Source organism: Staurois parvus, unplaced genomic scaffold, assembly GCF_062004578.1.
Source record: "Staurois parvus isolate SC_StPar_1 unplaced genomic scaffold, SC_StPar_1.0 ptg000380l, whole genome shotgun sequence".
NCBI classification, from domain to species: domain Eukaryota; kingdom Metazoa; phylum Chordata; class Amphibia; order Anura; family Ranidae; genus Staurois; species Staurois parvus.
Window position 1 is genome coordinate 1,144,259 of NW_028318176.1, and position 17,504 is coordinate 1,161,762.

The 17,504-nt window shown below is 45.4% G+C and overlaps 1 protein-coding gene across 4 annotated transcripts in view; it reads right to left on the reverse strand.

The window, feature by feature from the left end:
• Window positions 1-17,504, reverse strand: part of LOC149455958 (uncharacterized) — a 221,844-nt gene that overhangs the window by 82,756 nt on the left and 121,584 nt on the right. The window contains exons 4-5 of one of the 4 annotated variants that reach the window (XR_016313989.1): window positions 14,427-14,529; window positions 11,440-11,558 (exon numbers count right to left, since the gene is read on the reverse strand). The exons of the other annotated variants lie outside the window; for them this stretch is intronic. The gene's annotated coding sequence lies outside the window, so the exon portion shown is untranslated. The remainder of the gene's footprint in view (window positions 1-11,439; window positions 11,559-14,426; window positions 14,530-17,504) is intronic. 4 annotated transcript variants of the gene reach the window in all.

Sequence of the window (17,504 nt, forward strand, 5' to 3'; positions counted from 1 at the left end):
AAATAAAAAATGCACAGGCAATCAAACACCGCCAAATTTTTTTTGCCGTGGGAAAAAAAGGACGTAAATTTCATTTGGGTGCAGCGTTGCATGACCACGTAATTTGCAGTTAAAGTAACGCAAAAAATGGCCTGGTCAAGAAGGGGGGTAAATCCTCTGGAGAGCAAGTGCGTCAATACATTGAATACTGTGATCAGCTTGGGTTGCAGACAGTTTGTGTCCCGGGCCAATCACTCGCAGGTAATCGCCACATAGGGACACGCATAATGGGGTTGCCTCCTGCAGCTAATTGCTGGGATCCACCGATTTTCTCACAACTACACGCTGTCTGGCAAAAGCACAGGTGTGAATGTAGCCTAAATCAAATCTTGCACAGCAGTAGACACTTGTTCAAATATAACAATGTCACTACAAAGGTTGAATGGAAAGTAAGCAGTAATACAAATTTCAAACATTAACCACCTCAATACTGGGCACTTTTACCCCCGTTCCAGCCCAGGCAAATTTTCAGCTTTCGGTGCTCTCACACTTTCAATGACAATTGCGCAGTCATGCAACGCAGAACCCAAACTACATTTGTTATCATTTTGTTCACACAACCAGAGCTCTCTTTTAGTGGTATTTAATCCCCACAGTTTTTTTTTTGATAAATTAACGAAAAGAGACCAAATTTTTTGAAGAAAAAAAAAAACATTTTTCTTTGTTTCTGTTTTAAAATTTTGCAAAGAATTAATTATTCTTCATAAATTTAGGCCAAGATGTATTCTGTTACATTTCTTTGAAAATAACCCAAATCAGTACTTCTTATTTAGTCTGCAGGAAAGCTATAGAGCCCACAAACTATGGTATAGATCTGAAAATCGATCAATCCTGAAGTACTGACGGCCAATCTAATTTCTCAAGGCCCAAAAATGTCAGGACAGTACAGATACCCCCCAAATGAACCCTTTTTGAAAAGTAGACAGTCCGCAGTATTTAGTAAGAGGCATGTTGACTTTTTTGAATCTGTATAATTTTTGAGAAAATGAAAGGCTGTGATCAGGGATGGTGACAGTGTAAAAAAAGAAAAAAAAATTGTTTAATTTTTTTTTTTACGACTGTTTTATTTTCATAACACACTGTGACCAGAGTAGTACAATGTTACCATAGCAACATTGTACTACTCTGGGAAAATGATCAGTATTTTTTTTTTGCTATAAGCAAGCATTTAACTGAATGAAATCGATTCATTCAGGTTTTTTAGTGGTGATTAGCTGTGACTGGCCACAGCTAATCACGAGACAGATGGGCTGTAATTGGCCCAGTCTCTACATGTAATCACAGCTAGTGACATAACTGTATACAATGGATGGCATGAAAGGAAGTCATCCATTGTTTACAATTGTCATGTGACCTGCTGTGATTGATAACAGCAGGTCACATGGTACAGGCAAGGAGCCCGTAAACAGATCTGTCATCGGCTGTGTCCAAGGTACACAGCTGGTGACAGATCTCACCTCAGCACTGCGTGATCTGGGAAGGACGTCATATGCTACCCACCCAGATCGACGAGTCCCGTTCCGCCATCATTTTGCTATTGGCCAGGCAGGAACAGGTTAAAACAATAATAAAGGCTTAACTTTTTTTCTAAAAATAACAAGCATGTCATAACTACCTGCTGTGTGCAGTGGTTTTGCACAGAGCAGCCCAGATCCTCCTCTTCTTGGGTCCCCCACAGGTCCTCCTGGCCCCTCCCTCCAGTCGGGTGCCCCCACAGCAAGCAACTTGCTATGGGGGCACCTGCTGCTCTGTGTGTTCATTCACACATGGAGCCGTGGCTCAGTCCCAACCCCCCTCGATCTCATTGGCTCACTGGCTGTGATTGACAGCCGCAGGAGCCAAAGGCTCCCGCTGCTGTCTTATCCAATGAGGACAGGGAGTCCTGGGATAGCCGAGACTCCAGTGCACATCGCTGGATCAAGAGGGGAGGGCGGGCTGCGAGCTGGTGCACAGAGAAGGTTTTTTACCTTCACGCATAGAATGCATGAAGGCAAAAAACCTTAAGCCTGTACAACCACTTTAAGGCTCCATTCAAACCTAAGCATTTTTTAACTAGAAGCCCAAATCGCTCAACAATCCAAATCCCATTGTTTTCAACTGCCAATGTTCACATTCAACATCCTGTTTGAAGCTGGATGCCTGTCTCTCAGAAAAGTATATGAGCTACTTTTCAGAAAAAATTGAGCAATTTTGCCCCAAAAGACTTCAACAACTGAAAATTCGAGCATTCTTTCAGGTGTATTTTAGAATTTTTTTTAGCTCATATAACTGATTCCCCCCCCAGTGCTTCCAATTGGCTAAAACAAAAACCCCTGAAGCTTGAATACAGTCATGGCCGAAATTGTTGGCACCCTTGATATTTTTCCTGAAAATCAAGTATTTCACACAAAAAAGGTATTGCATTAACACATGTTTTGCTATACACATGTTTATTCCCTTTGTATGTATTGGAACAAATATAAAACAGAGGCAGAAAAGCAAATATGACATAATGTCACACAAAACCCCAAAAATGGGCTGGACAAAAGTATTGGCACCCTTAACTTAATATTTGGTTGCACACCCTTTGGAAAACATAACTGAAATCAGTCGCTTCCTATAACCATCAATAAGCTTCTGACACCTCTCACCCGGAATTTTGGACCACTCTTCCTTTGCAAACAGCTCCAGGTCTCTCTTATTGGAAGGACACCTTTTCCCAACAGCAATTTTAAGATCTCTCCACAGGTGTTCAATGGGATTTAGATCTGGGCTCATTGCTGGCCACTTCAGAACTCTCCAGCGCTTCTTTGCCATCCATTTCTGAGTGCTTTTTGACGTATGTTTGGGGTCATTGTCCTGCTGGAAGACCCAGGATCTTGGACGCAAACCCAGCTTTCTGACACTGGGCCCTACAGTGCGACCCAAAATCCTTTGGTAATCCTCAGATTTCATGATGCCTTGCACACAGTCAAGGCACCCAGTGCCAGAGGCAGCAAAACAACCCCAAAACATCATTGAACCTCCACCATATTTTACCGTAGGTACTGTGTTTTGTTCTTTGTAGGCCTCATTCCGTTTTCGGTAAACAGTAGAATGATGTGCTTTACCGAAAAGCTCTATCTTGGTCTCATCTGTCCACAAGACGTTTTCCCAGAAGGCTTTTGGCTTACTCAAGTACATTTTGGCAAACTGTAGTCTTGCTTTTTTATGTCTCTGTGTCAGCAGTGGGGTCCTCCTGGGTCTCCTGCCATAGCGTTTCATTTCATTTAAATGTCGACGGATAGTTCGCGCTGACACTGATGCTCCCTGAGCCTGCAGGACAGCTTGAATGTCTTTGGAACATGTTTGGGGCTGCTTATCCACCATCCGGACTATTCTGCGTTGCAATCTTTCATCAATTTTCCTCATCCGTCCACGACCAGGGAGATTAGCTACAGTGCCATGGGTTGCAAACTTCTTGATAATGTTGCGCACTGTGGACAAAGGCAAATCTAGTTCTCTGGAGATGGACTTGTAACCTTGAGATTGTTGATATTTTGCCACAATTTTGGTTCTCAGGTCCTCAGACAGTTCTCGTCTCCTCTTTCTGTTGTCCATGCTTAGTGTGGCACAGACAGACACACAATGCAAAGGTTAAGTGAACGTCTCTCCTTTTTATCTGCTTTCAGGTGTGATTTCTATATTGCCCACACCTGTTACTTGCCCCAGGTGAGTTTACAGGAGCATCACATGCTTGTAACATTCTTATTTATCCGCAGTTGTGAAAGGGTGCCAATACTTTTGTCCAGCCCATTTTTGGAGGTTTGTGTGACATTATGTCGAATTTGCTTTCTTTCCTCCCTTTTTTTGTTTTGTCCCAATACACACAAAGGGAATAAACATGTGTATAGCAAAACATGTGTTAATGCAATACGTTTCGTGAGAAATACATGATTTCCTGGAGAAATATCAAGGGTGCCAACAATTTCGGCCATGACTGTACTAACAAATTGAACAAAACACTTCTAAAATGCTTGTATGTTCTTGCAAAACCGCTCAAAAATTGCTTTAAAAATCGCTCTGCTCAGGTATGGGTGCATCCTAACCGGTACACTGTATACTCCCTCCATACCCTATTCATGAATCTCATTTCAGACCGCCTGCTCCATTGTCAAAAGACCAAGTGCAAAACAGATCAGCCCACATTTTTTTTTCAGAGTTAGTATAAAGTGGAGGAAGATTAGAACCTCTGTCATTTTTATACTCCTATCAAAGAGCAGGGGCGCATTTGATGCGAGGCAAACAAGGCATTTGCCTAGGGCGGCACTTTTCAGGGGGGCGGCACGGCGGCAGTGCCACCCCCCCTTTCCCACGGAAGCAAGATTTCTGTAGGAAAGGGACAGGGCTGCCATGGCAAGGAGGGTCACTCGGGCCAAGGGACCGGCTGCAGAGGTGGGCGGGTCAGCGGTGAGCGCGTGTCAGTGTGTCGGGATGTGCAGGCCGGGATGTGCAGGAGGGTGCCAGCGAAGGAAGAAGCAGAAGAGGACGAGGTCAGGGTGGAGGAGCCCGCCCGCTCTTTTGTCGCCGGAGATCCTGGGGGAGAAGGGACACAGGCAGCCGTCCTGGAGTGATGCTGACACCATCTGGAGGAGCTGCTGCAAGACAGGTAAGTGCTTGGAGGACTGGTGCTTCCCCACTCCTGTCTCACGGTCCCCCCGGACACACTGCCCCCACCTGTTCTACTTCAACCCTCCTGTCCCCCACATTGTCCAACTACCCCCCATCTGTCCCCACTGCCCCCCACCTGTCCCTCTGCACTCCTCCTGTCCAGCTGCCCCTCACCTGTCTCTCTGCACTCCTCCTGTCCCACTGCCCCTCACCTGTCCCTTTGCACTCCTCCTGTCCAGCTGCCCCTCACCTGTCCATCTGCACTCCTTCTATCCAGCTGCCCCTCCCCTTTCACTCTGCACTCCTCCTGTCCAGCTGCCCCTCACCTGTCCATCTGCACTCCTTCTATCCAGCTGCCCCTCCCCTTTCACTCTGCACTTCTCCTGCCCAGCTGCCCCGATCCTGTCCCATGCCCCCTGTCACGCTGCCCCCCACCTATCCCTCTGCACTCCTCCTGTCCCTCTGTGCTCCTTCACCTGTCCCACTGTGCTCCTCCTGTCCCACTGCCCCTCACCTGTCCCACTGCGCTTCTCCTGTCCCGCTGCCCCGATCCTATCCCATGTCCCTTGTCATGCTGCCCCCCATCTGTCCCTCTATGCTCCTTCTATCCCACTGCCCCTCACCTGTCCCTCTGTGCTCCTCACCTGTCCCTCTGTGCTCCACCTGTCCCACTGCCCCTCACCTGTCCCTCTGTGCTCCTCCTGTCCCACTGCCAATCACCTGTCCCTTTACACTCTTCCTGTCCCGTTGCCCCGATACACCAATGTGGGACACTATTATTCCCACTGATACCAATGATGGGGCACTTCCACCCACTGACACCAAAGATGGGGCACTATTCCTCCCACTGACACCAATGATGGGGCACTATCCCTCCCACTGATACCAATGATGGGGCACTATTCCTCCCACTGACACCAATGATGGGGCACTATCCCTCCCACTGATACCAATGATGGAGCACTATTCCTCCTACTGACACTAACGATGGGGCACTTCCTCCCACTGATACCAATGATGGGGCATTATTCCTCCCACTGATACCAATGATGGGGCACTATTCCTCCCACTGATACTAATGATGGGGCCCTATTCCTCCCACTGACACCAATGATGGGGCACTATTCATCCCACTGACACCAATGATGGGGCACGATTCCTCCCCCTGACACTAATGATGGGGCACTTCCTTCCACTGATATGAATTAATGGGGCACTATTTCTCCCCCTGACACCAATGATGGGGCACAATTCCTCCCTCTGACTTCAATGTTGGGGCACGATTCCTCCCACTGACACCAATGATGGGGCACGATTCCTCCCACTGACACCAATGATGGGGCACGATTCCTCCCACTGACACCAATGATGGGGCACGATTCCTCCCACTGACACCAATGATGGGGCACGATCCCTCCCACTGACACCAATGATGGGGCACGATTCCTCCCACTGACATCAATAATGGGGCACTATTCCTCACACTGACACCAATGATGGGGCACTATTCCTCACACTGACATCAATGATGGGGCACTATTCCCCACACTGACACCAATGATGGGCGCTATTCCTCACAAACTGACAGTAATGATGGGGCACCATCATTGGTGTCAGTGATTTTAGTCTTGCCTAGGGCAGCACAAAACCAAAATACACCACTGTCCAGGAGTCGGGACTCCCTGTCATGTAGGACAGATTCACATTGTTGGCTGTGTAAATGCATGTGCATTATTCCGTCCATTCCAATAAGCCTACCCATTCTTTTGAATAGGCTGCCTAACGCAACAATAAAAAGGTACATGGAAAATTCTTTGTGACGCAGCACACTGCAATGCAGTGTAGTACATCACTGCGCATTGTGTTGCGGTTAGGAATGAATGGCATTGCAGCGCACCAATGTCTGCATCACCACAGCACAACAATGTGAACCCCAGCTTAACAGGGAGAACCCCAGCCTTAGTATCCCAATGACAATTGTTTCATTAGAGAGGAAGCGATGCAAACTCGGAAACACAACAGAAATACCAATGCTTTTGTTTTCAGTACAGTAGTGGAAGGCCTACCTCCACCCCCATCAATCTTTTATTTCTGTATCTATGCTGCGGATCTGATTTTCCATCCAACTCCTTCTATTTTTCAGTCAAAGAATGTCAAACGGGAAGGGGCCGACAGGGCCATCCACTGAACGAACTTTGAACAATTTATTTCCGGTTCCTGCTGAAGTTTGTACGGTGTATAGACATTAACTGCTAAAACCTTTGTCACTAACAGTAATTGATAAGAGATCTTCAAAACAGAGCCCCAATAGCAGGAGATCAGCAAGGGATCTAATCTTTCACTGCTTTATGTAAAAAATAAATAAATAATGGCTATGCAAGCTAAAAATAATCAGCATTAATAGCAGAGAAGTGATTATGAAACCTTACCAATAAAATAGGGAATACCATCAAAATGGATTTTTGCCCAAAGCGCCATAAGGGTCCTTTCACATGGGCATTCTGTTTATTCATCACTTCAGTCATGTTTTTTCAAAGAAAAAACGGATCAGTTTGAATCAGTTTCTCGTCAGTTTTTACATCCTTTACCAACGCAAAAACAGACCGCATGTCCGTTTACATCCATTTACATCCGTTTTTCATCTGTTGCATTTTTTTTTTACACGGAAGAACAATAAGTTTTTCTTCCTTTCAAAAAGAACGGATGGTAATGGATGTGGACATTAACAGATGTAAACAGATTATCATCCGTTTACATCTGCTAGCCCATAGAAATACATGGGGGCCGTTGTTCATCTGTAAACGGACAGATGAATAATAGACATATGGAACGCCCGTGTGAAAGGACCCTAAGAGTTTTCAGTAACCTGCAATCTGATAGGCTGATGTGGGCAACACTTCCACTTGTTTTTAAGGCTTACTAATATTTATTTATTTTTATTTTTTTTTAAGTGCAAAAGACAGTCGCTACTTCCAAAACTCAATCTGTTCTGACTGGGCGAAGCTCCAACACTTCCTGGGAGCATCTAAGTCCTCCCCTCCTGCCTCTTACACATTGGTACTGCTCCATCACCATAATGAGATGCTTCACAGTACAGCAGGATTGGACATGGAAGACAACAGGGAGAGACCACAAGACCACAGCAGCAAAAGGCCTGACAACAAAGATACTCTGTTGAATGGCAATAAGTAAGCATTGCACGAAAGTCCGCTCTCCTCCCCTATTTTCTGTGACCTGAAAGGCAAAGTGAAAAAAACACTTTTTTGGGAAAAAAATAAAGGTAATCCCAAGCACATAACATCCCCCACCAAAAACATTTTGAGGCCCCCCACATATATGCACGTATGAACATCAACACGCATGTCAAGGATCAACTGTGGGTGTAGGATTAGAACCTTTTTCTTTTTTTTAATGGATAAACTGGATGCACTTTTGTCTTTTTTCAGCCAGAAGAACTATGTACCTATGTAAGGTGCCTACGTATGAAAACGTCAATTGCAATACACGTGTTATTTATTTATTATTATTATTTCAGGTGCTTATATAGCGCTGTCAATTTACGCAGCGCTTTTACATATATATTGTACATTCACATCAGTCCTTAACCCTCAAGGGGCGCACAATCTAAGGTCCCTAACTCACATTCATACGTACACATACTAGGGCCAATTTAGACAGGATCCAATTAACCTACCAGCATGTCTTTGGATTGTGGGAGGAAACCGGAGTACCCGGAGGAAACCCACGCAGGCACAGGGAGAACATGCAAACTCCATATCGTTATATATCGCTGCGCCCGTCAGAGTGAGAGCAATCATTCTAGCACAAGACCTCCTGCTTAACGCATAGCTATAGAAATATAGGGTACTGAATTTTGTTGCCATTTCATAGGCGCACACAAATTTAAGGTTTGGCATGTTGGGTATCGGCAAAAACTTGTCTTTTATATTTTACCAAATACTTGGGTAATTTATTGCATTTGTTTGACCTAAAATTCACTTTAGTGCGTTTTTTTTACTAAAATTGTGCGTTTCCTAGACCTTTATGGTAATATCGTGTGACATAAAAAAATGGAACTACCAATATTTTTTTCTCTAGGGCAGCCTTTTTCAAACAGGGTGCCCAGGCACCCTGGGGTTCCTTGAGGTTTCTTCAGGGGTGCCTTTGCAAAATGTCTAAAAATTGCCCAAAACTGGTATACAATCCAGGGGGTGGAACAAGCCGGCCTTTTAGTTACACAAAGCAACAGGTTATCATTGTGCACCATTACGACCTTCTACCCGCCAGCGTCCTGACAACCAATGACATCATCAGTTGATAAAGAGGATGTCAGCTGCCTGCACAGCATCCTAATTAGACCCTCCCCTGCCCATTCCCATCAGTGCTGGGGTCACCTTAGCTCAGTGTTGGAGAAAAACTGAGGGAGAAGAGAAACAATGGAATACTAGTCAGTACCAGTGTGCAAAAGTGTATTTGCTTTGGAAGAATAAATCACCTCTAATGTTGAGTGTCCTACATGTGTGGATGTTGCTGCGTTATATAAAACTATTAGAAAAGTTTTTCACATTTTAGAATGGGGTTACTTAAGACGGTCTGAAATTTTAAAGGGTGCCTCAGGACTGTCCATAATTTTAACCTCCTCCTGCACACCATATAGTCCAATGACGGGCACAAGAAGGTTCTCTCGTTCTGGAAGGACAACATATGACGTCCACCCGTTCTCACCGCGCATGAGCAGCCCCGGGAGCGCGCAGTACGGCGATCGGCGTTACGCTGTGTCCCTCAGACACAGTGGATCACCGATCCACGGAAACAGTCAAAGATGTCGGCTCGGTCACGTGATCCGCTGTGTCCAATCACAGCTGATCACATGTAAACAGAGAAATGCCGGTTATCGGCATTTCTCTCCTCACGAGCTGTCACACTGACAGCTCGAGAAGAGAGGAGAGCCGGTAATCGGCATTTCTCGGAGGGGACATGTGCACTGATGATCAGGGCACTGATGATCAGTGTGCCCTGATGATCAGTGTAGCCCCAGCAGTGCCACCTGTCAGTGTCCATCAGTGCCAGCTCTCAGTGCTCATCCATGCCACCTGCCAGTACCCATCAGTGCCACATCAATGCCACAAATCAGTGCCTACCAGTGGGGGGCTACACTGATCATCAGGGCACACTGATCATCAGTGCCCTGATGATCAGTGCACATGTCCCCTCCGAGGAATGCCGATTACCGGCTCTCCTCTCTTCTCGAGCTGTCAGCGTGACAGCTCGTGAGGAGAGAAATGCCGATAACCGGCTCTCCTCTCCTCTCTTCTCGAGCTGTCAGTGCACATCAATGCCACATATCAGTGCCCATCTGAGCTGCCTTTCAGTGTCACCCATCAGTGCAAGTCAGTGCCACCTATCAATGCCAATCAGTGCCAGTCAGTGCCGCTTATCATTGTGCATCAGTGCTGCCTATCAGTGCAGCCTAACAGTGCCAGTCAGTGCCGCGTATCATTGCCACCTATCAGTGCCATATATCAGTGCCCATCAGTGATGCCTGTCAATGCCCATCAGTGCCGTGCCACCTACTAGTGCCTCCTCATAAGTGCCACCTATCAGTGTCCATCAGTGCAGCCCATCAGTGCCCATCACTGCAGCCTCATTAGCGCACATCATTGAAGGAGAAAAATTTACAAAATTTATAACAAAAACTAAGAAAGAAATATTTTTTTTTCAAAATGTTCAGTGGTTTTTGGTTTGTTAAAAAAAAAATAAATTAAAACCCAGAGGTGATTAAATACCACCAAAATAAAGCTCTGTCTGTCAAAAAATAAAAATAAAAATTTCATATGGGTACAGTGTTGCATGACCGCACAATTGTCATTCAAAGTGTGACAGCGCTGAAAGCTGGAAATTGGCCTGGACAGGAAGGGGGTATAAGTGCCCTGTAGGCTAGTGGATAAAGGGTGATTTGACTGAAAAAAAGTTGAGAAACATTGATCTAGGGTGTCTGCTTTCAGAAAATATAAAATGTTTGGGGCTTTTCTGTAATCTTCAGGCCTAAAATGATTTTTAAACATGTGCACAAAAAAATGCAAAAACGGCTCTGGCAGTGAAAGGGCTAAAGACCATTCCTTTTTTTTTTATATGCAGTGCTGGATAGGAATTGTGTTACTGGTTGGATCACCAGGAGAATAGAAATATACCGAACATGAAATCATACGGCTCTTTCCCACTGGCGTTAAATTTTAAAGCAGCCTAAAAGCACATTAACGCACCTATAGCATTAATCAGCATTTAGCATGTGTTGTACAGGCATTCATGTTGTGTCTCTTAAATGACCTGTGTGGGGTTTATAAAATAGGAAATGATCACTTTTGATGCTTTACATCTGCACTGTAAACACATTCTAAACCCCATAGGCACGTTTACAGTCCATTTAACCTGCGGTTGGGGTGCGTTTCAATAGAAGTGAATAGAGTCAGTTGCAAAGCGTCAACGCCTGCCAAACTCTGCAGGCAGCATTGTTGTTACCTTGCAGCAACGCTGTGAACACCTCCATCCACTCCCTATTTTAACAATTTTGAGTGGCATTGATAGGCATTCGGGAAGCATAAAAAAGTGACCCAACTGCCTATTTTCAACGCCTGTGTGAAAGAGTCATTAACCCCCCTGGCAGTATTCCCGAGTGCAGCACGGCGTAAAGTTTCAGCACCACATGCGGTAACCCCGAGCTACACTCGGGAATACCCTGCAGCGTTGCTCCGGGATCCCTTCTGCACTTACCTTGTCCTTCGCTCTGGTGATGTCCCCCCTGCAGCGTCCCCGGCCATCTCCTCCGGCCCATGCCGGCATCTGTCCTCCAGGTTCCATTCCCTGCGACGTCAGGACGTACGGGGACGGAACTGGCGGGAAATTTAAAAATGTCAAAAAGTGACATTCACTAAATACACTAAAATCACATAGTAAAACATTACTATATCAAACCATTTCACATACATTTTGTCCTGAGTGCTTTGTCCTGTGCCCTGCCTGCATTTTTACTGTTCTTTCTGCCTGGAAAATGAGAAATGTCCATGTCGTCCAAAAAGCGTTCCTTTAGGTCAAAAGCAGTTTTAGAACAGCGATAGTAAATTAGAACTACTTGCAGAATTGAATGATAATGATTCGTGGGGAAATTTGTTATCAGACACTGAAAACGATTTTGTGATGTGCGAACTTGGCGCTCTATTTCAAATTTCAGTGTTTTTGGTTTGATTATATTATTGAAATAAATTATTATATTATTATGTTTTATGATTATTTATTAAACTATAATTTATGATTTTGTGTTTAAAATTTGAACATACCCGGGATGTTTACTAGACTCTAATTCGGACAGATTTCAGTGAGTTATTCCTAAAAATACAGGCCTACAATAAAAAAACGACAAATTTCCATGCAAAAAATGTACCGCTTTGAGCACAGAAATACCGACATAATCAGACTGCTAGGGAGGTTATGCAGCCACCAGTCCTGAGGTCTGATCAGCTGCAATACATTACTTTTTGTTTTTGGGACGAGCTATACTCAAACAGTGGTGGGCAAAAATGATGGAAGGCCTCAAGTGTGCTCCCCCGACACTTGCAGAGGCCCACACAATAGCAGCAGTTTATTGCATCTCAATACTCTAAAATGATGATACAACTGTATATTTTGCAGCGTATCACAACGCACACTAAAAAAGATGGAGTACAATGACCACTAGCACTGGTGTCAGTGGACACAATAATAACCAACAGCATTGGAGTCAATAGGTGCAATAAGCAGCAGCACTGGTCTCAGTGTGGATGCAATAATAAGCCCCAGCATTAGTATCAGTGAAGGCAAATAAACACTGCATTGGTGTCAGGGAATGCAATAATAACTGCAGAGCTTTGGTGTCAGTGGAAGCAACAATAAGACCCCAGCTTTGGTGTCAATGGCTGCAATAAGCAGCTCCCAGCTCTGGTGTCACTACTATTAACCACCCCTCTGTGGTGACCCGGCTGTGATGCCACAAGCTGTCACAGCCGGGTGCCCACACTGAAGATGCCGGGGAGAGAAGACGGCCAGTGAAACCAGCCGTGATGAGGACACGACTGGACCGAGGGACAGGTAAGTGTCTGTATTTTAAAAGTAAGCAGCTACAGTTTTTGTAGCTGCTGACTTCTTGTTTTTTGATTTTTTCAGCTGGAACTCTACTTTAAAGTGGAGTTCCAGCTGTTTTGTGTTTATTAAAAGTCAGTATCTATGAAGACTGTAGCTGCTGTCTTTTAATAAACACACACTTACCTGTCCCAGGGTCCAGCGATGTACTCACCGGCACAGTCTCTTTTCTCCTTCTGTCCTCCACGGTGCCGGCATCTCTACTGTGGACACCAGGCTGTGAGAGCTTGAGGCTTCACAGCCTGGTGCCCACTGCGCATGCACGAGTAGCGCCGCGCCTCCTGATTGGTCCAGCAGTCTCCTGGGACCTGTGAAAGTTCCCAGGACATTGCGGGAGCAAGGAGGGGGCCCAACTTCCAAGTCATTTAACCACGGCGTACTGAGACGGAAGTGGGAGCGGGTACATGCCAAACCAGGTACCCGCTACCCCCACAAAAGGTGCCAAATATTGCAGTAGAGAGGGGGAGGGGCAAATAAGGGGAGCTTGAGCTTTTGAGTGGAACTCCGCTTTAACCCCTCCATAATCTTCCCTGATCATGACAGTGAAAGTTAACCCCTCACAATTCACCCCCCCCTCCCCATTACTGATCAGGGCGGTGAAAGTAACCCCCCATAAATTATCCTCCCCCTACTTTCCCCATTACTGTCCTTAGCAGTGAATATTAACCCCCTCCCCCATCCACCTTACCTGATTACAGGCTCCTGCGTTGCTCTCCCTCTCCCAGGCTGGGACATGTACTGGGGACAGAGATAACTCCATCCATAGTACAGTCTGTCTCCTCAGTGCAGGAGCTGGAACACAGAGCAGAACAGAGAGCCATCAAGTGCCCGCCACTCTGCTGCCATTCTTCTCTGTACCTGGTGCCCAAAAGCCCGCCAGCAACACGCAGAGGGCCGGGGGGCCGTGTGTTGGGCACCAGGACTCTAAGGCTTCGGATGGCCATTCACATCTGGCAATTCGGGATCATGGGGCAGAGTTGCTGCCGTTCCATATCGCCCTGCAATCCTGGCAAAGTGTACCACGCCTGTTTGCGTCTCATTCATTTATAATGTCACTTCGAACGCGGCGCGGTTCTTCCTCCAGCTTGTCGCCCAAAAGAAGCTCCTACGTCTGAGGTGTCATTAATAATGGATGGCACACAAACACACGCCAGGATTGCAGTGCGATTTCCGAATCACAGGAACAAACACAATTGCCATCCCAAATCACCAGAGGTGAACGGGGCCTAAAGGTGGGATCCTCATCACCACACTTGCAGCCGCCTGCTATCCAGCAACAAAGTCAGGAAAGGAAAGCAATGAGCTGTACCCTGGGCAGGCCTGAGGGGGGAGGGGGGACTGGAAGATGAGGGGACACTGGGGGGTGATGGGGGCACATAATGGGGGAGATCCAGCTACGTCTGTCCCTCTCCTGGATATCATCACCTCTATAGCCGGATATCATCACCTCTATAACACACTCCATACATAGCCCCCTCCACAACACCCCCTGCGGACTACACCACCCAGCAGGCCCAGCCTTCTCCTCACCACCCCGGCCCCTCCTCAGCACCACCCCCGGCTCTCCTTCCCGCTCTATCTCCTACCTGCTCAGCTCTGTTCTCCTCGGTGACCGTTATGCCGACAGCCGACCGCTCCTATCGTCTCTGGGGACTGTCCGTTTTCTGCCTCAGCTCCGGGATTAGCCTCCTATACAGAAATATAGGAAGACATGGCCGTTAAAAGCCAGCAACAACTTCGTATGCACTGTATGGAGCCGATCAGGAAGGGAGACATCCATGGCAACCAGCGGTATTACAGCCGTGCAGAATGCCCACACAGTGCCATCTAGTGGCAAAATTGAAAAATAACTTTAAAATGGCCACAGTAATATTTCATTCTATGTAAAATCTGTAGAATAATATCCAATTTATCAAAATATAGCGTTTTATGACCAAAAAAAAATTGCAAGTCATCAGGCATAACAAAAGGCAGCCCAAACACAGCAGGTCCCCGGACAGGAAGTGGCAATCAGATCACTCCTGCACAGGTCGCCGACCGATGCACATCGCCAGAGCACGTCTCCTGCGACAACTGCGATTTTCATTATTCTTAAAAATTGATATTGCCATCAGTATTATACTGTTATTGTTTACAATATTATTATTAATATTGTCATTTTTTAGCTTTTTTTTAGGTACATTGGCATCCAACACCATCAGGATGCCACGACCTTCAAGGCGCAGATCATCAGCTCGGGAAGGCCGAGAGTCTCCGATTGCTCATAGGACAAGGTCCAGAGGGCAACGTCGTCGGAGACGGGAGGACGCCAATGCTATTCGCAGATGCCGTTCTCCAAGAGACCGCATTAGGGAGGCTGCCAACAACCCGGTACAAGAGGGACCACCGGCTATGGAGCAGCAGGGTGAGGAGCAGCCGACTTGTTCCATCTGTTTGGCTGAATACGGCGCTGGAGAGGAGACTAGGGTTCTCCAGTGCTCTCATGTTTTCCACCCTGCCTGCATCCAAAGATGGATCAGGGAGAGCGCCACGTGTCCCATTTGCCGGGCAGCTATCCCTAATGCACAAGAGCCACGGAGACTCAACATCCAGGAAGTCTTGAACATGCAGATTGAGGACATGATCCTTTGGTTTGATGTTGAAATGGATGAAGATGGTGAATTCCATGTGGTTTTAGTCCATAATGTATAACGATCTTTTCTCTATATTTCCAGATGCCTGAATGACATCACTGGCAGAAATGGAGATGAAGAGGAGGAAAAGTCCATTGATCGTATTATTATTTTTTGTTATCTTTGTTAGTAGTTGATGTTTGATAAGAAAAAAAAAAAAAAAAAAAAAAAAAAAATTAAAAAAAAAAAAAACCTAAAAAAAAATAAATATATATATATGTATATGTAAGAAATGTAGTTATATAAAATGTTCTTAGACGTTGATATTTGAACCCCCCCCCCAAAAAAAAAATTGTATATATTTAAAAAATGTAATTTTATAAAATGTATAAATGTCAAAAAACGGGAAAATCTTGATAGGTCACTTAGTGATGGGGGGTGGGGGGGAGTGAGAGTGGAGGGTTGTGTTTTAAATTGCATTAAAAATTGTATCATATTATTATTTTATATTATCTTTATTAGTAGTTGATGTTTCATAAGAAAAAAAAAATAATATAAAATAAAAAAAAAATATAAAAAAAAATATATATATGTATATGTAGGAAATGTCATTATATAAAATGTTCTTAGAAGTTGATATTTGAACCCCCCCCTAAGAAAAAATTGTATATATTTAAAAAATTGAATTGTGTAAAATTTATAAATGTCAAAAAACAGGGGAATGTCTTGATAGGACACTTAGTGATGGGGGTGAGAGAGGAGGGGTGTGTTTTAAATTGCGCTAAAAATGGTATTGTATTATTATTTTTTGTTATCTTTATTAGTAATTGATGTTTGATAAGAAAAAAAAAAATATATATATATATATATATGTGTGTGTGTAAGAAATGTAGTTATATAAGATGTTTTTAGAAGTTGATGTTTGAAAAAAAAAAAAATTGTATAAATGTAAAAAATTTAATTGTATGAAATGTATAAATGTAAAAAAACAGAGGCAAGTCTTGATAGGACACTTGGTTATGGGGGGGGGGGGGGGGGTGAGAGAGGAGGGGTGTGTTTTAACCCGTTGCCAACCAGCCACAGTACATATACTGCAGCAGGGTGGCACCGCTGTGCAATATCACGTTTCTAGACATCATTCGCGCTCCCATGCTCCCGCGGGTGTCACGATTCGATCCCCGAGGGACCAATCATTCAATTTTAGCCAGTGATGTCCGGCTGAAGTTGAATGAACGGTCCCTGTCCTATCCTGTCCTGTGTTGACAGTTACACAGGACAGGATATGATGTAAATCTTCTCTGCCTGGGCACATTCCGTCCCAGAGAGAGAAGAAGACACAGAAAACATGAGTACAAAGCACTACACTAACAGAACACACCTAGGTCACATTTAACCCATTGATCACCCCCCCCAGTTAACCCCTTCACTGCCCTGTCACCAGTGTCATTGTTTACAGTGCACAGATTTTTACTGATCACTGTATTAGTGTTGCTGGCGACTTCTGATAGTGTTAGTTAGCGCCCCTCCCAGATAGCGTCAGATAGCCCGCTAGTACACCAGTAATCACATTTAACCCCTTGATTGCCAGGAACATGCTCACTTGCACACTAAACCAGCGTTCACATTAGTATAGTGTCCCCAAAAATGCAGCGTTAGCGGGATCAGCCCCGACACCTGCCAGCACCTGCGTTTAACCCCTACTCCCCCATCTCTCCCCCATCTCTCCCCCAGCAAGTGCAGTGTCAGTAGATAACTGTCACTTGATACATTGCACACAAAACCGCAGTGTTCACAGAATCAGGCCTGATCTCTGTTAGCACTTGTCGGTAAATTTTTTTGTAGCGGTTCAAGCAGTCCCTGACAGCTAGGCGCTCTTTTTCCCGTGAGTCGCACTAAAGTGTCAGTACTAGTGCCGCGCTACCTTTTGGTGAAATGGCAAGCACCATCGGCCTAGTACATCCTGGTATTATACATACCAGCACTGCAGTATCACTTGGTGAGGTGGCGAGTCCCATAAGTGCAGTACAAGCTGGTGCGGTGGCGAGCACAAGT